Source organism: Chiloscyllium punctatum, chromosome 32, assembly GCF_047496795.1.
Source record: "Chiloscyllium punctatum isolate Juve2018m chromosome 32, sChiPun1.3, whole genome shotgun sequence".
In the NCBI taxonomy this organism is placed as follows: domain Eukaryota; kingdom Metazoa; phylum Chordata; class Chondrichthyes; order Orectolobiformes; family Hemiscylliidae; genus Chiloscyllium; species Chiloscyllium punctatum.
Window position 1 is genome coordinate 53,326,133 of NC_092770.1, and position 26,136 is coordinate 53,352,268.

The 26,136-nt window shown below is 39.4% G+C and overlaps 2 long non-coding RNA genes across 2 annotated transcripts in view; one reads left to right on the forward strand and one right to left on the reverse strand.

Moving 5' to 3' along the window:
* The first annotated feature begins 4,418 nt into the window (after window positions 1-4,418).
* Window positions 4,419-16,650, forward strand: LOC140458184 (uncharacterized). The gene is made up of 3 exons (XR_011953448.1): window positions 4,419-4,508; window positions 13,764-13,962; window positions 16,439-16,650. It is a non-coding gene; the product is annotated as an uncharacterized lncRNA (long non-coding RNA).
* The window catches only part of LOC140458185 (uncharacterized), an 86,453-nt gene continuing 74,204 nt past the window's right edge, over window positions 13,888-26,136 (reverse strand). Inside the window, exon 3 of the long non-coding RNA XR_011953449.1 lies at window positions 13,888-13,932. This is a non-coding gene — a long non-coding RNA (uncharacterized lncRNA). The remainder of the gene's footprint in view (window positions 13,933-26,136) is intronic.

The following is a 26,136-nucleotide window of genomic DNA, read 5'->3' on the forward strand; positions in this document are numbered from 1 at the left end:
CTGCCTTGAACTTAAACCCTCCTGCACACATGCTAACATGCGCTTACCTTTTCATTTATCATCATGTTTCCTGTTGACTTCCCTTTTTCTTCCCCCCGACTCACAAGTTTAAAGTCCTAATGAGCACCTTATTTATCCTTTTTGTTAGAAAACAGGTTCCAGATCGGTTCAGGTGGAGACCATCCCATCGGTACAGATCCCCCCGTTTCCAAAACTGATGCCAATACCCCATGAAATGGAACTCCTCTTTTCCACACCATTCCCTTAGCCATGTGGTTACTGCCCTAATTTTTTTTATCCTGAAGACAATTTGCATGGGGCTCGGGCAGTATTCCAGAGATTATGACCCTTGAGGACCTGTTCCTTAATTTCGTTCCTCGTGTTCGATAGTCCCCAAACAGATTCTCCATCCCACCCTTGCCTATGTTGTTAGTTCCAGTGTGGACTACAACAACTGGATTCCACCCCCCCCTCCCCGCCGCTCCACTATTCCTTCAGGCTGGTCAGAGATGACAGGCGACACACCATACGGGACTCCCAATCCGGCTTGCATAGGATACTATCTGTCTCCCTAATTATAGAATCCCCTATAACAACCACTTGTCTTTTTTCTCCCTCTTCTTGAATGGCCTTCTACACCATGGTGTCATGGTCAGCTGGCTCATCCTGTCCACAGTCCTTTTCCTCTTCCACGCAGGGAGCAAGCATCTCATACCTGTTGGATAAGGTCAAAAGCTGAGGCTCCTCAACTCCTGAACACAGGATCCTCCTATCTGTCTCATTTGCAATCACACCCTGTTGTCCCTGATCACTGACTGGGTTCAGAAAAGATTTACAAAGATGTTGCCACGGTTGGAGGATTTGAGCTATAGGGAGAGGTTGAATAGGTTCGCACTGTTTTCCCTGGAGTGTCAGAGGCTGAGGGGTGACCTTATAGAGACCTATAAAATCATGAGGGGCATGGATAGGATAAATAGACAAATTCTTTTCCCTGGGGTGGGGGGAGTCCAGAACTATAGGGCATAGGTTTAGAGTGAGAGGGAAAAGATATAAAAGAGACTTAAGGTGCAACTTTTTCACGCAGAAGGTGATGTGTGTGTGGAATGAGCTGCCAGAGAAAGTGGTGGAGGCTGGTATGATCACAACATTTAAAAGACATTTGGATGGGTATATAAATAGGAATGGTTTAGAGGGATATGGGTCGGGTGCTGGCAGGTGGAACTAGAATGGGTCGGGATATCTCATAGGCATGGACGAGTTAGACCAAAGTGTCTGTTTCCATGCTGCACATCTCTATGACTCTATGACTAACTGAAATTGAATAAGCAAGTCAGAAATATCCAAAGTCTCCTCTCCAACATTAACTTAGAAGCAACAACACATTTGAAGGATCCAGGATGCAGAGGATTTACACACTGGAAGTTCAAGCTCCCTGAGTAATTCCCATGGAATAAGTGCATCAAGAGTATAGATGAATACCAAAATATATCTTGGTCATACATTTGGTTTTCAACTATCCAGAGACTGGAAGATCTTGTCCATTGACTTGTCCAGTAGAGTTGATCAATTTCAAACTGTTTTTACCTTTATTTTCCTGTTAAAAACTTCTGCTTGACACTGCATGGAGAATGGATCTGTGTCGCAATTTTCACATCCTCATGATGCCCCAAAGTGCTTTATAGTCAATATATATCTTTAGGAGCATTGTCATGTTACTCCAATATTCAAAAAGGGAGGTAGGGAGAAACCAGGGAATTATTGACCAGTAAGTCTAACATCGGTAGTGGGGAAAGTTTTTGAATCCATTGTCAAGGGACTTTATAGTGGAGCATTTAGAAAGCAGTGACAGGATCAGACAGAGTCTGATTTATGAAGGGGGAATCATGCTTGACAAATCTGTTGGAATTCTATGAAGATGTAACTAGTAGACTTGACAAAGGGGAGCCAGTCACTGCGCTATATTTGGGCTTTCAGAAAGCATTTGACAAAGTCTCGCATAAGAGATTACTGTGCAAGATTGAAGTGCACAGGATTGGGGAAAGTATATTGAGATGGATAGAAAACTGATTGGCAGAGAGGAAACAAAATGTAGGAATTAATGAGTCATTTTCACATTGGCAGGCAGTAACTAGTGGGGTGCCACAAGGATTGGCACTTGGACCCCAGCTATTCATAATATATATTAATGATTTGGCTGAGGGAACAAAATGTAACATCTCAAAGAATGTAGATGATACCAAGTTGGGTTGGAGGGTGAACTGTGATGAGAATGCAGAGATCCTTCAGCATGGGTTGGTTGAGTGGGCAAATTAATGGCACATGCAGTATAATTTGGATAAATGAGAGGTTATTCACTTTGGAAGCAAAAACAAGAAGTCAGATTACTACTTGAATAGCTGTAAATTGGAAGAGGGAAATGTGCAGCGGGACCTGTGTGTCCTTGTGCACTAGTCACTGAAGGTAGATATGCAGGTGCTGCAGCTGGTAAAGAAAGCAAATGGTATGTTGGCCCTCATTGCGAGAGGTTTTAGGTACATGAGCTGGGATGTGTTGTTGCAGTTATACATGGTAAGGCCACATCTAGAATATTGTGTGCAGTTTTGGTCTCCTTTTCTGAGGAAAGATGCACTTGCTCCAAAGGGAATGCAGCGAAGGTTTACCAAGCTGATTCCGGGGATGGCGGGACTGACGTATGAGGAGAGATTGACTCAGTTAGGATTGTTTTCACTGGAGTTCAGATGAGTGAGGGTGGGTTTTAATAGACACTTATGAAATTCTAACAGGTCTAGACAGGGTAGATTCAGGGAGGATGTTCCCAATAGTGCATCCAGAACCAGGGGTCACAGATGGAGGATTCGGAGTGGATCATTTAGTACGGAGATGAGGAGATATTTCTTCACCCAAAGAGCAGTGGGCCTGTTGAATTCATTACCACAGGAACTGTTTGACGACAAAGCATTAAATGTATTCAAGGAGCAGCTAGATATAGCACTTGGGCAAATGGGACCAAAGGTTGTGGGGAAAAAGCAGGATTAGGTAATTGAGTTGGATGACCAGCCATGATTGGAGCAGGCTTGAAGGGCCATATGGCCTCCTTGTGCTGTTATCTTCTATGTTTCTATGTCATGTTGAGACAAGTGGACATTTCCACTTAGAACACATCAGTGATGATGTCATAGGCTTCTTCAAATCAACAACAAACATTAGTTGCTCTGGACTAGTCCTTATTGTTGTTCCACCCTTTCTAGCTGTACGATATCCTGCTGCTTCCTGGAAACTGAAGAACTTCAACTTTAAATTACAAATGCCAGCAGGTGGCAATAACCCCCATCTAGTTTTATGCATCTCTACAAGACTTCAGCCTTGGATTCATGCTCAGCAAGTTGAATATAGAGTTTTGCTCAAGCTCATGCAGGTAAACGTGTATTCCTTGACCTGGCTGTGAGAGTGCTATTCTAGACATGCAGTAAATATTGATCCTCTACCCACCAGAATCAATAGCATTGTATAACTGCAGTTTAACAGAGCAAAGTGTATGTATTGGTTCTGGATAAGTATCAATCTTAAGAAGATTGTGCATCTGTGCTGAAGTTTCAAGTCTCAGAAGTCAACTTAAATGGACAATCTTGCATTCCCCATGCCATAAATACTTAAAGTTTAGCTTCATGCCATGCAACCCCAGAACCACATGCAAAATTTAAAGCCACATCTTTATCAATTTGAACATATTTAGAAGTGATCGTTGCTGAAGAGTCTTGGCGCTGTAATATAGGCTTCATCATTTAGGGAAAAAATCACTCAGAATAAACTTAGTGAAATCTTCAGGTTCACAAAATCCAATTCAGCAAATAATTAATAAATACGCAGACTAATTGGTTTTGAGGCTAGACTTCCCATGCCAGTAAACCACAGTAATCAAATGAATGGTCTTTCATAAATTGACAGAGGTGAGGAGATGAGATCATGTTAGAAATATCCCCAGATATTTCAATCAATTGGAAAGGTTTGTGTAATATAAATGGAAAAGCACGGAAATCTTGTCCATAATGTTGAATCTACTAAAGAATCTTTTTGGATTTTGGTTGAACAATCACAAAGATATGATCAATGTATTGTGCACCAAGAAAGTATCTTTTCAACAGTAGAAATATTTTATAACCTTTTCTTAAAACACTCCACATTACTGGCTGGTTCGAGATGCTATCAACAGGGGCCATTTCCTCAGGATCTGATTCCCACTGATTATTAACGCACACAGCTCAATACAAACAATTAGATAAATTGGACCTTCAATTCTATCCAAGTGTGCAAACTTGCTGGCTGCTGCTCTTGAATGTTAATTAGAATTTTCCAATTCAGAAAAATTCCTAGTCTGATCCAATTGCTGTGATGTTCACTGAGAACTGGTATTTCTCAAATAAATTACAGGCAACAAACCAAAGAAATTTGTTCTATGGCAGCAGATAATTACAGCTACGATTCTCGCACAGATGCATTTTAGCATAAGGGTAAGAAATTCTGCTCAAACGTACTTGTAGTGATTCACGCTGAGATTAACTGCAGTGTGTGAATGGTATTAGCACCCTGCTGTTTGCATTTGGAATTGGGAACAGAGTAATTGAGGCCTGGTTTTTTTCCTCATTGACGATGGGTGAAAGAAACATTTAATTCCTAGTGCTTTCAGCTATTTAATGACCTTACATTAACTGTAGGGACTGGTTTGTTTTAAATCAGTTGAGTTGATACCACTTCTAATGTGGGTTGGGTGATTGGAACTCCTGTTCCTATTTGCTACATCTCTAAAAAAATTAGAAGCTAGGTCAATGTTAAAATTTCAAAACTGAGGTTAATAGATTTACTTCGGGGAAGGGAGTTAAGGAATATGGAAGTAAGGCAGATTCACCATGTTCTAACAGAAATGTAGAGTTGGTTCGAGGGGTTCAATGGTCTAGTCCTGTTCATAGGAGCTGGGTTTCACAAGTACACCTCCCTAATTGTTAGAAATATGTGCAGAAACAGGACTTTTAAATGAGCATTTTATCTAAAATGTTCAGCAAATGTTTGTTCTCGTTTGTGAAAGCCTTGATCTCATATCATCATAACAGAGGCACATTGGTGGGATTTGCAGCCAGTTTTATGAGAAAAACCTGCTCCTTACTGATGGCACTAATTAACTAAACTGTGTATGTATAAAAAAAATGTAATTAGACATGCAGTTTTGTCTTCAGTCTGGCATTTTGACCTGTTTGTTATTGTCTTCCATTCATTGAAAATGCACTAAATTGCACGGTTTAAAAAAAAAGTCCCTGTAAATCAAAATGAACTACACAGAGTAATTTGGCTTCATACATTTCATAACATTGTAGTATTTCATTCTTAGAATATTATACTGCTGTGCTGGTTAATTCTTTTCAAGCTTAAAAAATGCTCCAGGGAGAAATTGGTTTCATTCTGCTCTTTTTCTGGGCTTCAAATTTAAGCCATCATTGTCTGAAGGCTGTACATTTGCTTGCGTGGTTCCATTTTGCTTGATTTCTGAAGGTATTGTAAGGTACATTTTGTAATAAAGTCAGTCATGATATTTTCTTTCTTTACCCTTATTATACTGCTCTTGGACCATCTGTAGAATAAAACCCCAACAATTTGCCTGAGCAATATATCTTTTAGTTCAAACTTTAAATATAAACCTTGGCTTGATTTCCCAGGACACTATCAGCTGCTTGGAGTTAAGAACTGCAAAAGCAATGTCTTAATATTCACCATTGATCATGGTTGAAGGAAGAATTTTGAAGCTGTACAGATTTCAGCCAGCTATTTTATGATTTTGCTATTGGTACTTATTTTAAAATAAGGTGAGCTTATGGAGCTTGAGATGCAAATATAGGTTAATAGTTCTACAGAATCCTTCTCGACCTGCTAACTGAGGTTTCCTTTCGGGAATAACGACCATTTGGATTCATGAGGGCTAGGATTAAGATGTACAGACCTATCTCATGTAGAATCATTATGGCAATCAGATGGAAAACCTTTTGTTCTATCAATCTGAGTACATTTAAACCAAGGTTTTTGCCACCTGAGTCTCACTCAGCAAGAGGAATGCATGATCATAATTCAATGATGAGGATTTCAGATGTATAGAGAGGAAGAATAATTCAATCCATGATACACACTGGTTAATGATGCCAATGTTAATAGCATATTGGTACACTGATGTAAGTGTTATATTGTCTTCCTTCTATCTCTCTTGACGTGACAAGTCTTTTAATAAAACTTTGAGGACAACATCCTGGATTCTTATGTCTCCATCTGTGTCTGAATGATGGTGGAGAGTTTTAAAAAGACTTGGCAGAACACAACTCCAAGAATTCTGGCCCGCATTCCCTCCTTGTGGGATTGTTTTGGCCCTGCCATAAAGATGTGAGGAGTGACACCACAGTCAGTGACCCTGCTCTTGCCTCTTCCATTGGAAGGGTGGGATTTCATACCCTCTGCAAATTTGATGGAGGTAGTCCCCTCCTCAGGAAAGTCCTGGACTATTTGGGATGCTTAGACTGGAGTCAGAGACCTTTAGAAAGATGTCATGAATACACAGTTATAATATTAAATATTTTGTTTAAAAAATCTAATTTGGCTTTAAAATGGTCATAGGACACCTTACAGAATAGTTCCTGAAAGACAAATGACTTCCACTGCAGCCAAAAGTAGAAAAACAGACTGTATTATTTTAAGTCAGTCACAAACATCAGTAAACCATTCAAGGTTTCCAGGACTATCCATTGGATCCTCAAAAAGTGTAAAATCTCAAAGCTTCAGTAGTGTTGAACAGGAAGCAGGAAGAAAATGACAAGGAATCCCAACATAATTGACTTTGTTTTGTGGAATGACGAGTGATCAAAGTTAACAGTTGTAGCCACTTTTTGATTGTGATACAATTCAGAGAAAGCACTTTACTGCATCCAAACACTGTCACAACTCCAATGACCTATGAATGAGAAAATCCCAGACATTTTCATGCAATAATTGATAATAGGTCTTTGTCATTAGTAGACAAGTGAGCAAGTAATATAAGCAGCATTATATTATGGTTTCTCTGTACATTGATAATATTTAAATGAAAGGAATCGCCTTGAATACAAAACAGAAAGAAATCTGGTGGATATGATTGTTAATTAGAAAACAGTTCCATTTGAAAATAACTTTTCCTGTTTTATTTTTCACATGAAGTCTTGGTTTTCTTGACTGACATGTGGAAAATCATAAGCTAAAAAACAACCCAAGTACAAATAACTTTCAATTTACTCTTTCCTTATTAGGTGTTCATCCCCAAGGCAATACAAGACCAGAGGGACGTTTCTTGGAACCTAACGATATGATTAATTTGGAAACCATTTAATCCCTTTTTAAAAATACCCTGTAGTCCAATTTGTTCTTGAATGGCCATTGCACAAAGAAAGTACATGCTTTTCCCACCACATGGGTCATTAAATTTGTGATGGAGTTCAGATGTATTAGAGTACTTTCTAAAAATGGAGAATGTGCTCTTCTTCATTCTAGAGCATGGAGAATTGGGTGCTAATGTGTGTATAGACCCCTGTGGTTTATTGCTTCAATGTCCTTACATCTGCTCAGCAGTCTTTCAATATTCACTAAATACAGAACCAGTGAGCTTTATAATCAGCTCCCAGACAGCTGATAAAAGAAGCAAATAAACTTTCAAATTCCTGTTAAAAAGAAGTCAAATTTAACAACTCATAAAGCTGTCAATTAATGCTAACTGTCAATCCATACTTAGGGAAGGTCCTCTAAATACTTCTTAATCTCATCAAAACAAACAAGCAGGTGTTTAGAAACACTTTAAGGAAATATAAAGTTATTCAAAGCTCAAAAAACTACCAATTATAGCTGTGTAAACAATACCCTAGAGAGTTGAATCCATTAAGAAAGTTGGAGCTAAGTGAAACATGTGTAATGAAATTCTATTATTATCTGCTTGTGTCAACAAAGCCTCCAAAAATTGAATATACTGAGCCCTTTAAGAAGGCTGAAGAGATAACCAATCCGAAAACAAAGGAAATTATAATGTGGAACAAAGAAATGGCAGACTAAATGTATATATTTTTTTGATTCTGTCTTCACAAAGAGGATGCAAATTACATCCCAAAAATGTTGAGAAACACAGTCTAGTGAGATGGAGGAAGTGAAGTAAATCAGTATTAGTAGGGAATGGTGCGATGGAAATTGATGGGAGTTAAGGCTCATAATCTACATTCCAGAGTACTTGAGGAAATAGTGGGTGCATTGGTGGTCATCGTTTAAGATGCTCTGAAACAGTTCATATGAATTCAAGAGAAGTTAATGTAACCCTACTATTTAAAAAGGGAGGTAGAGAGAAAACAGGGAATTACAGATTGGTTAGCCTGGCATTGCTAGTGGGGAAAATGATGGGTCCATTATGAAAGATTTAATAACAGAGAACATGAAAAATATAAGTTTGGACAGAGCTATGCTTAAAGAATCTACTGGAATTTTTTAAGGATGTATCTGGTAGAATTGCCATGGGAGAGTCAGTGGATCTGATGATCTAGACCCCCTTGCAAGGGCCTCTCGGTCTTGGGATCAGTCAAAAGAATCACTAGGAGTATGGTCTGTTTAAAGCAAGGTTATCAGTTTAATAAATTAAGGCAGCCTGGCACAGACTTGTGCGGCAACACGGAGGTTAAAAGCTTCTGTGTTCCGTGGAGAAATGGCGCAATTACAGTCGAAAATTACACATTATTTGTATGTCTTTTTAAGAGATAGTACAGCCTTAATTACAAGAAAACACCAATCACATGTAATAAGGTGACATGATTTACAGCAGGTTAATCTAATGATATTTCCTGGGAAAGGGTTCTTAATTAACGTAGTTCACCATCTCATGCTAGCAGTGCAAGGTTAGTTCGAATGCCAAATCATTGTCTTATGATTCATATAATGAAAAATCCATTGTTCTCTCTTATCTCTAAATACAACCAACTTAGCAAAGCATCAGTTCAAGTTCACAGAGTCAAATCTTACTTGCAGCCATTTTGTTGGTTAACATTTTGTGTTATTTTAAATTGAAAAGCCATTTTGTGGTTAATAAAAATCTACATATACTTGTTGCTTCTGACAACAGCCTAAATTAAAATTTTTGATCCTCAGATGTAGTTTAAATGGACTTGCAGTGGGCTTTTGATAAGGTTCCATATGAGACTAGCATGAAAAGCTAAAACTCATGGAATTGTGGTGGTAAACTGACAATGGATAGAGAACTAGTTGACAGACAGGAAACAAACAATGGGAATAAGTGGATCTTGGACCCAGTACTTGGACCCAGATTTTTGCAAGATATATTAATGGTTAGATGAGGAAATGAAAAGTAACATCTCCAAGTTCACAGATGACGCAAAACTGGGTGGAAAGGTGAACTGTGAGGGGGAAGCAGGGATGTTTCAGTGCAATGTGGACAAATTAAGTGAGTGGGCAAATACTTTGTGAATAAAATATGAAGTGGATAACTGTGAGGTTATCCACTTTTGTAGCAAAAAGACAGATTGTCATCTGAATGGCAATAGATTGTGAATGGGGAGGTGCAATGAGACTGAGGTGTCCTTGTACACTATTCGCTGAAAGTAAGCGTGCAGGAGCAGCAGATAGTGAAGAAAGTGAATGGAATGCTGCCCTTCATTGCAAGAGGATTTGAAGACATGAGCAGGGATAACTTGCTGCAACTGTAGCGTGCCGAGGTGAGATGACACCAGGTCTCATTACCTGAGGAAGGATGTGCTGGCTATGAATGAAGAATTAGCAGACTGATTCCTGGGATGGGGGTTTAGATCAGAGTGGTGCTGGAAAAGCACAGCAGGTCAGGCAGCATCCGAGGAGCAGGATAATCGACGTTTCGGGCAAAAGCCCTTCATCAGGAATCCTGGGATGGCAAGGGGTCAGTTAACCCCATTGGCTGGATAGCTGGTCTGTGATGTGGAGTGATGCCAACAGCATGGATTCAATTTCTACACCAGCTGAAGTTATCACGAAGGTCCTATTTTCTCAACCTCACCTTCTCACCTGAAACATGGTGATCCTCAGATTAAATTCACCACCAGTTATCTCTCTCTCTAACAAGAGTTCAATCTTCTCAGACTATGGTGACTTCACTTTTACCTTACTGGAGATGACAGGACCGACTGAAGAGAGACTAGATTAAAGACAATATTCACTGAAGTGTGAGGGGGATTCCCATAGAAACCTATAAAATGTTAACAGGACTAGACAAGGTAAACACTTGAAGGATGTTCCCAATGACTGGGAGTTCTGAAACAGGGGTCACACTTTAAACGTACAGGGTAGGCCTCTCAGGACTGAGATGAGGAGAAATGTCTTCATCCAGAGAGTGGTGAGCTATGGAATTCGCTGCCACAGAAGTGGTTAAGGTCAGAACATTGAATGTTTTCAAGAAGATGTTAGATATAGTTCTTCGGGCTAAAGGCATCAAAGGATTTGGGGAGAAAATGGGAGCTGGATACTGATTTGGATGAGCAGTTATATTCCTATGGAATGGTGGAGTAGACTCACAGCATCAAGTCACCTACTCCAGACTTTATTTTCCATGTTGCTTTGCTTATATTTCTATCAATCAAATAATTCAGCCATCTGGTATGTATGGGCTTTCTTTTCTGACCATTCTTCCATGTGGCACCTTGTCAAAATCATCACAAAAGGTTATGTACATTGCATCAAGTCGGCTACCACACCAACTCTCCACATTACAATCATAAAAGGTTCAAGAGTCACTGTGACAAGATCTTCCCTTATTAAATCCATGCTGACTGTCTTTGATTAATCTGTACACATTAAAATGTTATGAATATATTTGAAAGTATAGTGTAAACTACGTTTTTTCCCATCATTGAATTTAGGCAGAATGACCTGAAATTACTTTGTGTTTTCCCCCCATTTTTAATAATGATACATTGGAAATCCTCCAGCACCATATACAAAGGAACCTCGATTATCCGGCATTCAATTATCCGAATATCAGATTATCCAGCAAAATCACAAAGTCCTGATGCTCAGCTAAACTATGTTATCCAGAATTTGATTATCTGGAATTCGATTACCCAAATGAAATACTCCCCATCCAAGTCCGTTGGATAATCAAGGTTCCTCTGTATACAGAAAGAATTTGAAAATGATGGTCAAACCTCTATTATTTTCACTCTTGCTTTTCTTAGCAGCCTGACATACATTTCATTCAGGTTGGGCAACCTATCTATTTCAAATATGTTATACCCCTTCATGTTCTCTCTCTCACAATGTTTTAACTGTGCAATACTGCATATTCTTCTCCTTAACCACAATCTCTGTATAATCCCCCATTTGTTTAAAATCAGATACCAAGTATTCATTCAGACCATGTTCATGTCCTTCACCATTACACTCAAATGAACTTGTTGCTTCCAATTGACCCTACTCTCTCCTTAGTTTCAGCTGCTCTATTTCTAATTATAAAACATTTTTGGATTCCTTTGGTTTACTTAGATTAGATTAGATTACTTACAGTGTGGAAACAGGCCCTTCGGCCCAATAAGTCCACACCGACCCGCCGAAGCACAACCCACCCATACCCCTAACCTAACACTACGGGCAATTTAGCATGGCCAATTCACCTGACCTGCACATCTTTGTGACTGTGGGAGGAAACCGGAGCACCCGGAGGAAACCCACGCAGACACGGGGAGAATGTGCAAACTCCACACAGACAGTCGCCCATGGCTGGAATCGAACCTGGGACCCTGGCGCTGTGAGGCAACAGTGCTAACCACTGAGCCACCATGCCACCCACTTGTTCATGTTCTTTTCATGTTTATTTTCATGTTCTTTGTTTTTCAACTTTCCAATGTTTTAAATTCACTCCCGTAAATTCAAAACAACCTTACATTTTCTGTACTACTGAGCCATCTGTATTTGACACAAAATTTCTTTATTTGCCTTTTTCACCCTTTAACATCTATATTTGGGAGTCCGTTCTGTTTCTTTCTGGAACATATATGTTCTGAACTTCTCACCATCATTTCTGTAGTCTTTTATTCTTCCTGCCGAAGTGCATACTCTCAGGTTTTCTCACAGTATATTCCATCTGCCAGCTTTTGCCTGCTTCCTTAATATGTCCATATTCCTTGGTAGACCATTTGCCTTCCACCTATTTTTGTGCCATTTGCAAACTTTGCATCATTTGCAGATCCGTCTCCCAAGCCATTAATATATATTGTAAATGATTGTGACCCTAGTTCTGATCCCAGTGGCACTGAGAATAGCCCACTTAAACCTCACTCTGAATTATATTAGTTACGCAAACCTCTGACCATGTTAATGTACTGCCCCAATATCATGGGCTCATCTTATTATGTAACCTTATGTGTGGTACCTTATCAAATACCTTTTGGAAATCAAAATATGTTACAGCTATTGGTTCCTCTTTATCGACCCTGCTTTTTACCTCCTTAAAGAACTGTAATAAATTTGTCAGATATGATTTCTCCTTCATGAGACTGTGCTGACTCTGTTGATGTTGTGTGTTACATCCTTTACAATAAACTAACATTTTCCCAAGGACAGATATTAAGCACTGAATGACCACCTCCAAAATCATACTACTGACATAGTTCTCAAGTTTGTGGATGTACTGTTGAGGAACCAGCTGCTGTTCAAGCTTCAGAACCCGCAGTCAAAACTCCGCCAACCACATAACTTCATACATGTGGTTGGACATAAGCATATTGGAATCTCCACATGAAACAGATTGAAACCTTTAGCCTCAATAGTAACAACATAAGGCAGGGTATGTTTGCTGTTGTGTGGTTTCCGTATTAGATTTTCCTTTCTGCACTTTAGTTGCATGAAAAATAATGCACAGATCTACCATATGTGTTGTTTATCCAACCAGTTCAGTTTTGTCAATATCAATCTGTCTAGAGAGACAGGAATCTTGCATGTTGATTTTGTCATCAGATCTTCATATTTAATTTTGTGATTAAACAAAATCCAACATTTCAAAAAACAGATTCAAAAGAACATTGAAATCTCACCTCTAATAAAGAATTCCAAACTGCTATCTTGTGAAGAGGTCCTGTGTGGTAATCGCTGAACCAGCCCTATGATAGATTCACAGTGTTAATGTGCCAAACTCACTGGTGCTGAGCTATTTGTGCTGGCAGCATTCAGAAGAACTGCAAGCATGTTTGTTCTGAGAAAATCCAGTTACAGGGATTCTCATTTTATCAAAAAGAAGTCTAGCAGCAGAAGTAATCTTTTCACATTGTGTCTCTCCCAAAAAAAATGTACAACCACACCGTAAGTGCCAAGAAAATGTTGTATGCTTCCAGGCTGGAAACAACACAACAATGATGAGGTTTATTCACTGTTTTTCATGTTAGTTGCCATTGGGATATGTAGTGCACAGTGAACTAAAGCTATTTGGAAATTGGTTCCCATCACTTCATAGGCTATAGAAGAGAAACCACACCAGTAGCATGTAGATAAGCAATTCTAAGTTCACCTCTGTAGTCTGAATTGCTGCTGCAACTTTATAATCTTAAGTTTTAAAGATGGGCTTTTTTCTGAATGTTAACAAGAAAGTTTTTAAAAATGCAGAGAAAATACAGTGAATACTCATACAAATACTTCAAAAAGAGCGTGGTAAACAGTAGAAATGTTAAAATCATGTCACGTTTTCTTTTTAGGAAATCAATGATAAATTTAAGGAGGCTCCATAGTCAAAAGAGACAACAATCAAGCAGATGTCATGGAAAAGAGCAAGAAATCAGCAGATGAGTGGGAGGACAAAATAGATCTTGAGTTCATTCCTGTGATGTTCTGATTCCTGGAAATCCATAGCAGGCCATGCTGTATCTGTAAATATAGAAAGATATTACCTTGCAGGTTGATAATATTTCATCTGAATTGGAAAATATTAAGATTTTTATTATTCATTTAGGAGATGTGGGCTAGGCCAGCACCAAGTGCCAGACAGCACTTTAAAAATTAAGCACGTGGCTGTGGTCTGGAGTCACATGTATTTTGCTTTTGTAATGTTATACACACGCTCTTTGTTCAACACATGAACAAATGGGTAGCCAACTTACACGTAGACACATAATATTAAATGTGCAATCTAGAGATCCACCCGAAAATGTTTGCCTTGGGAACAGACTGAAATTGTCAAAACTGCATCTCCAACATCTTGTGAGATGCAGAGGTGTTCTGCTTGCTGTGGAGATGGGCTACCACTCCAGCTATCTATGATCTTGGCATCCTCTCAAGGTTCATGAGGTCTGGAAAAGGGATTGAAGATGGAAAGTCACATTCTGGGGTAGCAACAAAAACAAAATGGAATCATGCAACTGGGGTTAAATTGTGGATCGTCAGGCAGGAATTCAGCTGACGAAAGTCAGGGTGAGAACAGTGGCAGGTTCAATAACTCAGGAAATTCAATCTCACATGCAAAATACATGTTGATTGAATATGATCTGTTCAGATTCCTACTTCTAAACCCAAATCTTCTTGCAATGAAGGGTGACATACTGTTTGCCTTCCTAATCATTTGCTGTGTGTGCCTGTTTACTTTCATTGGCTCTTGTACAAGGACACCAAGATTTCTTCTTATGTTGTCAAATCCACTAGTGTTGCAGGCAGGGCATTTCACACCCTTACTACTCTCTGAGTAAAGAACCTACCTCTGATTTCGGTCCTATATCTATCACTCCTCAATTTAAAGCTATGTCCCCTTATGCTAGCCATCACCATGCGAGGAAAAAGGTTCTCACTGTCCACCCTATGTAATCCTCTGATTATCTTGTATGCCTCTATTAAGTCACCTCTTAACCTTGTTCTCTCTAATAAAAACAGCCTCAAGTCCCTCATCTTTGCCTCATAAGGCCTTCCCTCCATACCAGGCAACATCCTGGTAAATCTCCTCTGTACCCTTTCCAATGCTTCTGCATCCTTCCTATAATGCGGTGACCAGAACTGTACGCAACACTTCAAGTGTGGCTGCACCAGAGTTTTGTACAGCTGCAACATGACCTCATGGCTCTGAAACTCAATCTGTCTACCAATAAAAGCTAATATACTCTGCCTTTCAGGGTTTTTCACACCGAAATGTATAACTTCACATTTTTTCATATTATATTGCATGCACCACGTGTTTGCCCACACACTGAAACTGTCTGGATCACCCTTGAAGCTTCCTCACATCCTGTTCACAACTCACTATCCCACTGAAATTTGTGTCATTAGCTCTTATGTGGGACTTACCATAACCTTCTTCAAATCTGAATACACCACATGTACTGATTGTCCCTTATTTGTTCTTCCAGTTACATCCTCAGAAAAGCTCCAGAAGATTAGTTCTGCATAATTTCCCTTTCATAAGCCCCTGCTGGCTTTGATGAATTCTGTTAACATTTTCCAAGTGTTCCATAATCATGTCCTTTATACCAGATTCTAGCATTTTCTCTAGTATTGATGTTAGGCTAACTGGTCTGGAATTCTCTGTGTTTTTCTCTCCCCCTTATATTTTTTAAATAGTGCAGCTACATTTGCCACCCACCAATCTGTAGGAATAGCTCCACACTCTATAGTATTTTAGAAGCTAACCACCAATGCCTATAATATGTTCAGACCCAACATCCTTTAATACTCAGGGATGCAGATTATCATTAGTTTTTATTTATACTGATTTTCTTCAATTCTTTCCTCTCACTAGACCCCTTGGTTCTCTCACATTTCTAGGAAATAACTTATGTTTTCTTTTGAAAAGATAGACCAAAACATGTACTCAATCTGTCTGCCATTTCTTTGTTCATTTTTTTTTTGATGCTAAACTAATGGTGTAGCTTTACCATCAGAGTTTCCTTTGAAAGGTGATGAAATAACTGTAAGAGCATTATTGCTTGTTTTAGCCTGATGAATTTTGATGTTTTCCTCTGTCCAGAGCTGGTTGAAAGCAGAGTGCTCAACACCAAGCCCTTTGTATTAGATTTAACTAGAACCTCCATGTAATGTAGGGATTTGGAAGCTTCTAAAAATACAATCATGTGATTAACCTGTTTATGATCTAGAAATGTTGTGCATTTTAAAAATAAAAACAAGTTTGACACAGAAATATAGAAGTAAACATAATTTTCTTTGGGATTCTCTTCCTGCACTTAGGCCATGACATTTGCAAATTGTACTGATATGTGCAAGATGTAAAGCTTTGACAAAATGTGTTTTTTTTCTCAGTCATATTTTGAAATGTAAACATCTGCATGAGCCCTATGCTTCTATAGTTTTAGTAGTGAACAAATATTTGTTTCATGATTAGTTTTTTTGGGGAATAATAAAATGCCAAAATTGCTCAATTTTGTTTTGACAGGAGAAAACTCCTTGAGTGAGACTGAATGACAACTTGACAAAATGGAGAAAACACCAATTTCAGGCTCAGCTACATTGAGTGTATGTGTGCGGGGATTGAAGTGCTACAATGGAGAATGAAATCGATTTCAAGTTATTGTGGTGACATGGAGCAGGTTGTATATTTAATTAAAAGTTGCTATCCTGAAAGTTTCTACTTCTTCAAGCCAAACTGCAAAGAACACTTATATATATAATAAATATATTGAGCTTCTGTCAGTGTTCCAGATTATGTTGCAGCATTTAAGACCTGGAAAGACCAAGCTCCAGAGATCTGAAATGTAGTCTTTGAAATATTTGCTATAATAAATTAATTCTTAATTTTTCACTGTATAATGTTATCAGTCTAATTATAACTCAGATGGTCTGGCCTCCTATCCATCACGAGATAGCTAATGGCCTATCTCTGTTAGCTTGATAACCCTTACCTCTGCTTTCAATAAACCTATCCCCAGGTACATTTGGTCCCTATTTCCACTCCAAACCTGTTCCACATCCTGATGCTATGTCCATTATTACCCTCTTAAGTTATTGAGGCATAGGTTTAAGCATAGAGCCATGAAGATTGTAAGTTCCTCTTGAGGTGTAGCAGCCTCCCTGATCAACTTTCTGGAGAGCTGCCTGCGAGATGTGCAACCTCTGTACACAGTATCTCAGCCTATTTCTAAAATTTCAAGTGGCCCAAGATGAATCTGTGCTATCTGGTGTGCTTTGCATTATTGCCAGAATACTGGCAACTGCTTCCTGACCATGGTCAGCCAGTTGCTGTCCTTAGAGGCAAAACAACTGCAGATTCTGGAATCCAAGGTAGACAAGCAGGAGGCTGGAAGAACACAGCAAGCCAGGCAGCATCAGGAGTTGGAGAAGTCAACATATCGACTGTAACCTTTCTTCAGGACTGGGTGTGGGTGTAGGGAGAAGCTGCAGATAATTCCTCCCATTGACCAACCAGGTCATACCCTCTACCTGTATTTACCTATCCCACTCTTCACCACCCTGCCCCCACTACCCCCATTTATCTGCAGCACCCCCTACACCCACCTACAGCGCACTACAGGCTCACCACCAAACTACAGCATTCATGCTGTCCCCTCCACACCTCACTTCAGCTCTGAAGAAATATCATCTAAAGTCAAAATATTAGGTTGCTCTCTCTCCATGGATGCTATTTGATTCATTGTGATCTCCAGTGTTTGTTGTTTCCAGTAGAGATTCCAGCATCTGCAGTAACTTGCTCCTCCCTCAACTCTGCCCTAGCTTCCTTTAGCTGTGTGTAGTACTTGATCTCATGCTATTTCAGTCAGTGGCCCTCAGCAACCTCCTGCATGATACCAATAAGGCCAATCCTGATCTCCTTTTCCCTGAGCCACTTTCCTATATCCCAGTATTTACATAATTTCCCATTAAAACATTCAACGGCATGAAAATTATGTTGCTATTTCTTTGATCATGTAAATAACCGAAACAGTCCATATTAACTCTGGCTATGGTTGCCTCAATGCATGGGGTCTTCATGGTAGTCCATCACTGGATTTCTACATGGTACTGATGAGGTCTGTGGGGTTCTGTGAAAAACCTATATGTGCCAGTTTGCCATTGATGAATGAATTGAAAAAGCTGACCATTTACTGCTATACTGAGAAGGCTGATAATGATATTTATTGCAGCCTATTAGCAGGTTAGCAGTGTTATAAAAATTATAAAAGCTGAAAGTTGGTTTAAAAAGAATTTAAATGATCTGACTGTATGATGTATGATGACACAGCCCATAATAGATCATGAATATAAGACTTGGTTCAGTGAAGTAACTTCAACGTTCATGACTGAAATTTGTAGTGCACACTTGGAAGTAAACACATGGAGAAAGGGTTAATTTGTAACTTGAGATGAGCCAAGATTGGGCACAGGGGAAGACTTAGCACCACTGCAAAGCATAAAAAAGAAAAATGTTGCCTTGTAAAGTGATGTCTGTGCGATGGAAAAGATGTTGATGGCTACCTGGCTTGAAAATGGCGAAAGAACAATCCAGAATATGATTGTGACAGACAACTATACCAACAACTCAATTTCATGTTTTTCAGGTCTCTTTCATTTCTCCCTTACAGAAGTGAATCTCAACATTAACCCTACATTAAAATTCCCATTCAAAAAATAGTATTTTCTCCAGAAATTATATTGTTCATATCTTTTCAGGTTTTATACTTTTACCCAAGCTACTCCCCAGAATTGCAAATATCATTAAAGGTACGAACTGGCACAACTTGTTGAACCAGACTTCATGAAGCAGCCCAAATAATTACTCATAGGACCACACAGTGCCAAATGAGGCCATTCACTTCATTGTGCTAATTCTGGCTCTTTGAAAGAACTATCCAGTTAATTCCTCTCCTTGCTGTTTCCTAATTGCTAAATATTTTCCATGTATTCCATGAATCCGTTTCACTTTTTAGTCTCACTCTTAAAATCTCTTTCATAAATAGACTAATCTTTCCACAGAGGCTGGTATTCCATCACCAAGTCACCCTTATTTTCACATGGAGAGTCCTTGACTCATTCAGCTCCTTCAGAACCAGGTCTCGGAGTGAGCAGAGCCTCTGACACTCCTGTGCTATCTGTCAGCCAGGGCTCCCAGGTTAACAGCCCCAATCAGAGAACTCATACTCTATGAGGTTCATCTGGTTGACCTCATTACATTTTTCTCCATTCGTTCAAGCAGTACATTCCAGGTCATTACAATTTGATCAGTAAATTTATTTTGTTTGTGTTGTTTCTGTTTTTATTTAGCCTGTTATCTTTAAATCTGTGTCCTTTACATATTGACCTTTCTGCACTACAATTTCTTTCTATCCGTTTTACCAAAAATTGTTATAATTTTGCACATCGCTATCAAATCTCCCAATCATTGTCTCTGCTTTAAGAAGAGCTTTTCTGCTCTTTCTAACCACCTGAAGTTTTACACCAGTAAATTTCTGCTGCACAGTCTTCGAAGCCTTGTCATTCCCCCTTGACTTTAAGCAAAAGGAAATACCTTTTCTTTTGAGATAAAACATTCAAAACATCCAGTGGTCTGATTTATTGATATCCGAAAAAATGTTTTTCATGACTATCCAGATCACCTTTCCCTTTTTCGTAAAGTTGTAGAAACGATGCTCTCTTTGTAAACAGTTTTAATACCTGTTTCCTTTCCTGATTCCCATTTTCTGAGGATTCCTTAGATATTTCAATTACTGCAGTTAGTTTTGCTTTTAACTTGCAGAAATTGAGTTAGGTATTTCCACTGAAGCATTTTTTAATCACTTTTTCTAGGCATTCTCCTTTCCTATTTTGACATCTTTATTTGTTCCCCCCAAAGCTGGAACCTCTCCTAACTTTTTTATTCTTCTAATTTCCTCACAGATTCCCATAGGAGTACCTCCCTATCTCGAACTGTCTATCTAAGATATAATATACAACTCCCAGAACTTTTATTTCTGTAGTACACGATACTTGGCACTCATCTAAAGAAGTTTTTAGATTTGCAGAAATGTCTGGGACAAGGAGATCCTCAGGGAGGTGTACATGAGGATGACCAGGAATTAAGGATATCACTGGTCTACAGGGGAACCTCGATTATCTGATTGAGATGGGCGGGCACTATTTTGTTCAGATAATTGATTATTCGGTTAATTGATCAATGCCTTTCCTCTGGGGCTCTGAATTTTGAAAGTCTGTCCCCATTCAGGACACTGCAGAAGCACACACCGTGTGGGACCCTGCCTCCAACATAGCCCCCCCGCCCGTCCCCAATCGCGTCCAACACCGCCACCCTCGCATGCTCCCAACCCCATCCAACATTGCACCCTGCCAGACCCCCAACCCCGTCCAGCATTGCACTCCTCGTCCAACAGCTCCCAACGACAAGACTGTTGCTGCTGCTACCTCTGTGGGGGTGAGTCTTCAAACAGAAAACAAACACACACAACCTTTTACTGCAACTTTTTGACAGGTTCCACCTCTGCCCTGTACGGGACAATGTTGGTCAGATTATCTGGGGAAGGGGGGTTTAGGGTTCACCCCTGTGTAGAACTCCAGGGAAAGTGTGGGAGAGAGAGAGAGAGAGAGAGAGAGAGAGAGAGAGAGAGAGGCAGGAGGTCAGTCATTTGGAGACGGTGCCTGTCTAATCACTGGAAACAAAAGACACGATCACTGTTGGAAATACGTCTTTGATGTAATGTTTCTACCGGGACCTTGAGATCTCCTTCAGATAGTCTGAGTTTTGGATAATTGGTATTCGGATAATCGAGGTGCCCTTGTATACCCTGTACAGTGTATGGGCTATATGTAAAGTTGTCTCTTTTTAAAGGGCCTCGTGTTGTTGCATTCCACGACCAAACCTTCAGAGATGGAGTCAATTATACCCCCACTTCTGCACATTGTCGCAAACACCTTTTTTCCCATTGTGTATTCAATTTTTGTCATGACTGGTTCTTTTTAACCTTCATGTCCTAGTGCCTATGTGGCACCAAACAAAAAGAAACGAAGAACTGTGGATGCTGGAAATCTGAAACAAAAACAGAAGTTTCTGGAGAAACTCAGCAGGTCTGGCAGTAACTGAAGAAGGATCACTGGACCTGAAATGTTAACTCTGCTTTCTCTTCACAGATCCTGCAGACCTGCTGAGTTTCTCCAGCAATTTCTGCTCTTTTTTTTCCCCCCATGCTCCTTCGGTTGCTATGCTAATTCTCTTAAATCTGTGCCATCTGGTCGCTGATTCATTTGCTACTGGAAATAATTTCTCATTATTTCTTAATCAAACCCCTCCCGACTTTGGACCCTCTATCAAATTGTCGCTTAACCTCTGTGCTGTATGGAGAAATAAATGGCTGCATTAAAAAAAAGGATAGTGCTGTAAACCTTGGTTTGTTTTCAACACATTAACGTATCGTGGTCAACTTAATGGTGAGTGGTATTCAGCGGAGTTATTAATCATTTGAGCAGAAACATAATGGCTCATAACATAAAATCTGTGAATGCTGAAAATGTGAAATGTAAACTGAATATACTAGAAATACTCAGTAAGTCTGGCAAAATCTGTTGGTAGAGAAAGGTTAGTGACCTTTCATCACAATAATTTTAAGTAAGATACTGTGTGTCTTAGATCACAAACCAATAAATACAAGGGCAAATTTTCTTTCCATCATCGTCCAAGTTTGTCCAACACAACAATAGCAGAAATGAGCTGCACAAATGATTGGCCAACAACCTGAAAGGATAATGCCCATTTGTCCCTGTCTTAAAAACCTATCTTCATTGATGCCTCTTAAAGCTGCTGTGGAAGTAGTGTCACTGTAGGTTATGATCAGCAACACAGACAAGATAGTCATATTCCAATGATTTTCCCGAAGACTCTGTGAATGTATTCAGTATATAACAGAGACTTATAGGGATTTAAAATCCTTGTTTGATCTATCTTCTGGGGCAGTGATGAGGGAGCTTCAGTTAACTTTGTTTCCTCTGTTATCAGAAGAGGAAAATCAACTGGAGTCCTTTGCTCCTGGTTGCAAACTTCTCCTTGAACGTTGGAAGTGTGGATATCAGGTGAGATCAGAATTGTTTAACGTACCTGAGCAGCAGATGCAAGTTCACTATTGGTGCTCACATAAAGTACCAGATGCTAAGATTCTTATGGTGCAGAAATAGTGTCCCTCTCTCTGAACCAGGAGGCCTGGGTTCAATTCCCACTGGCGTGTGATAACATCCCTGAACTAGCTGATTAAAAATACCCACACAAAATATCAGCAAAGCATTTGGTACCTCTGAATCTCTCTAGAAATGTAAACTAGCTCATAGTCAAAGTGCTGAAATTTCCAGATACTTTTGTGTAGATGTGAGAGATAGGGTGGAATCTTGTGGTCGTGGAGATGGTGGATCTGAAGGTGGATTGAAGGCAACTTAGTGAGGTGGGGTGGTTTAGGACCCTGCTACCTTTCAGCCTCCACCCAAATTCATTTCTGGGCCCAAGCTATAACATTTTGACTCACTGTCAATTGAAGTCCATAGTGTTTCTTCAATTAGGGATCTTTTCCTGCCTGGGCTACAATTATCCCAACTTCAGGCAGGATAAATAAGAGGCAACTTGATTGGTGGATGTGTGTGGCAGCCTGTCAGGTGGGGGCTGGGAACCCTTGCTCTAATTTCTGTGTATTGCTGATTTGGACATAGGGCAGATAGTGATTTCCCAGAGCCACTATGTTGCCCTTGTTTCCCATTCTGTTGCATTGTTCTCCCTATGACTTACAGAGGCATTCAGTTGTATAGCATGGAAACAGACCCTTTGGTCCAACTCATCCATACTAACCCAATATCCTAAATTAATCTAGTCCCGTTGGCCCACATCTGCCTAAATCTTTCCTAATCATAAACCCATCCAGATGCCTTTTAAATGTTGTGATTGTAGCAGCCTTCAACACCTCCTCTGGCAGCACCATCTTCTGTGTGAACAAGTTGCTTCTTGGGTCCCTTTTAAATCTTACCCTTCCCACCTTAAACCTATGCCCTCTAGTTTTGGACCCCTCTACGCTGGTAAAAAAAGACCTTGTCTATTCATCCTATCCATGCCCCTCATGATTTTATAAACCTCTATAAAAGGTCACCCCTGAGCCTCCGACACTCCAGGGAAAATAGTCCCAGCCTATTCAGCCTGTCCATACAGTTCAAACCCTCCAACCCTGGTGAATTCCTTTCTAAACTTTGAAAACACCTCCCCATGCCCCTCACCTGACAAGTCCTAGGCAGACAGATGGGTGGTGTCAGGTCAGGGTCTGGGCTATGTAAGGAGTCTGGGCAGCTTTTAGGGGAGTGTGTGGTAAATTGAAAGAAAATCATATCTGCTTAGGTTAGACTTAATACATTATATTTTTAATTGTCTAATTATTCTCGAGAAACTATTAACTGAAGAGGAATCTCCAATTTAAATGTTTACTTTTAGAAGGTTTCAGGCAGTGGGAAACAGCCTACCAGAATCTTCAATTTACCAGGCAATTCCCTACATTAGGGATTCCCAATGAGCAACACCCATCTACACTGCAAAAACAATTATTAGTCAAAAAAGTCTGGGCTATTATAAATTTTCACAACCTCCTTAAATTCACCTCTGCATTCGACTCTGGGTGCTGAATCAGACAGTTAACCTGGTGCCATGAGTCATTCTGGTGGATTCTGCTGGAATTTGTTTGCACAGCTATAAATTTGTGACTGTTTTGCTCAATATTTAGAATTTGAAGTAGAAAAATTAAATGGAGTGCTAGAAGGGCCAAGATTCAGCAGAACTGATTTCTGTGAATATTTCCAATTAGTTTCACTCACCTACACCAGGGGAAATGTAAGTTTCAAGGTTCATCTTAAAACATTTTTTTATTTTTATCACTCTATCTGACATTGCCATTCGTGTCAAACACCCTTGCCAGTATGATCTAGTCTCTTTGCTTTCCTCTATATTAGCTCATGTAACACATAACATAAAGATTAAGGTTTGTGTTGAGACAGATATCTTAAAGTTCATTAACAATGCTGTTTAAGATTTCAGACTTTTTGAAACTTGCTCCTTTAATGACTCCCACAAAATTGAGAATTAGAAGTTCTAAATAAATTAGATTGAAATACACACATTGCACCAAAGTGGGCATATAGTGTTTAGACTTGACAAAGTTGCTCCTTAGGTCTCTTGTAAATCTTTCCCCTCTCACCCTTAACCTATGCCCTCTAGTTTTGGACTCCCCAACCCTATCTGTTAAATTCAATGTTGGTACTCAGTTAAGATTTGAATAACAATTGCATTAAGTAGGTTGAATGTCTTTTATATATTGATATTTCAAACATTAGTGAAGAAAGAAAATTTATTTTAAAATATTTCCTAGAATGCAGGTTGTGCACAGTTCTTTTAGCTGTTTGTTGAGTGAATGGGTTGTAGAGTTATTTATTAGTTTGCTCATATTTCTCCAAATTTTCAGAAAGGAAGACCCTGTACCACATGCCCTCCAAAAATCATATATTACCTCAGGTAACCACTGACTTTGAAATAGAGGGGATAGTCAAGAGTTCAAAATAACTAAGCACCCAGGAATAGAGAACGTTTATTCCACAGTGTTAATGCAACTAAGGAAGAGAGCTTGTGGCACTGATAATCATTATGAGAATTGAAGAATACTAAGAAGATAACAGTAAGTAGGAAACAAGTCAAAGAGGTGCTTATATTCAAGACATGTACAGAAGTTATTAGTCCTAATTCTACTCCACAGATGTGGATTTTATAATGCCACATAAATAGAATCAAACTACTGTACTCTACATTAATAAGATCATTAGTTGTATTTACTTCATTTAACATTGTTTGCTACTGCAAAAAGGGTGGCAGTGAGTCAACTGACTTTCTATCAAAGAAAATAATCACTCAGACTCGCATTGCAGCACAAAGATATACTCCACTCTCCTCAATTCAATTGAGTTTTCCAATTTCTAGCAATATACAATATAACCATGATAAGATCAGCTCTATACATGGTTCAAAATGGTTTCCAAATATGATGTGTACAATAAACAAACCCAGTTTATTTAATTTCATGTTAAAAATGCTAAATTAAAATTTGTGCTCTAATCTTTCTGACTGGTCTTCTGCCAATCTCATAGCATCTGAATAAAATTCCCTTATTAGTATAATTTTAAAAACAAATCAAGTGTGACAATAATGATGATGGATTGTGATTTATTAAATAACTTCAAAGCTTGGAAATCGTTAACCTCTCTGCAGATTAGGATTCTCATGACTTTAATTAACGTTATTTTCTGTTCTAAATAAAGGGACACATTTATCTTGTTTCTCCATGAGGATCCAAATACAGATTAATTACTTGCAAGACTGTGAACTGAGAAAATAGCTCAAATAACAATTTCTTTTTTGTTAGTTTGATGTACTGGTTCATATGAGTATTGCCATAGTGCATGTCATGTTTTAGGACAAAATATTGCACAGTCTTGGCGGAATCTTATTGGGGTCTGAACGATGTGAGCTAAGGTGAGATTTGTGACAGGACTAGACAAGTCATTCAGCGAAGCCTATCTCAATATTGGGAGACACTTGCTGCATCTTTAATGCATTGACTGAAGGGCCAGGTGAGATCCTCACTGGGCAGCAGTGAGTTGCCAATTAAGGGCAATTTTAACCTGTTAAACATCTCATTAATGCTGCAATTGCCTCATTGGTATTCAACTTCCTAAGTCCGAAACACACCAAACAAGCTAGTTGTTGAGAATTCCCAGCATGAAAATCAGATCAGGTAGCTGTCGATTTCAAATCTTCCACTTGCTCAGGAACACCTGCACGTTAGATATCGGGCACCAACATCTCCATGGGTACCAGCCACATCGACATTGGCATCTGATATGTGCCAGAGTCCAAGAACTCTCATGGTACATCTCCACTTCAATGTTGCACTTCAGGGTGCACTGACAATTCTCATTGTAATGCTGCAGCAAGGACAGGGAGTGCTGAGGGATACACACCCAGCTCATGGACTGGACTAGACTGCATCTCAGGGTCTCTGCTTTCTCTCATTGGACCAGTCATTGTGAGCCTACCTACATGCTCACAGTATTCCTGTCTTGTCTTCTTGCACTTTGTCCTCT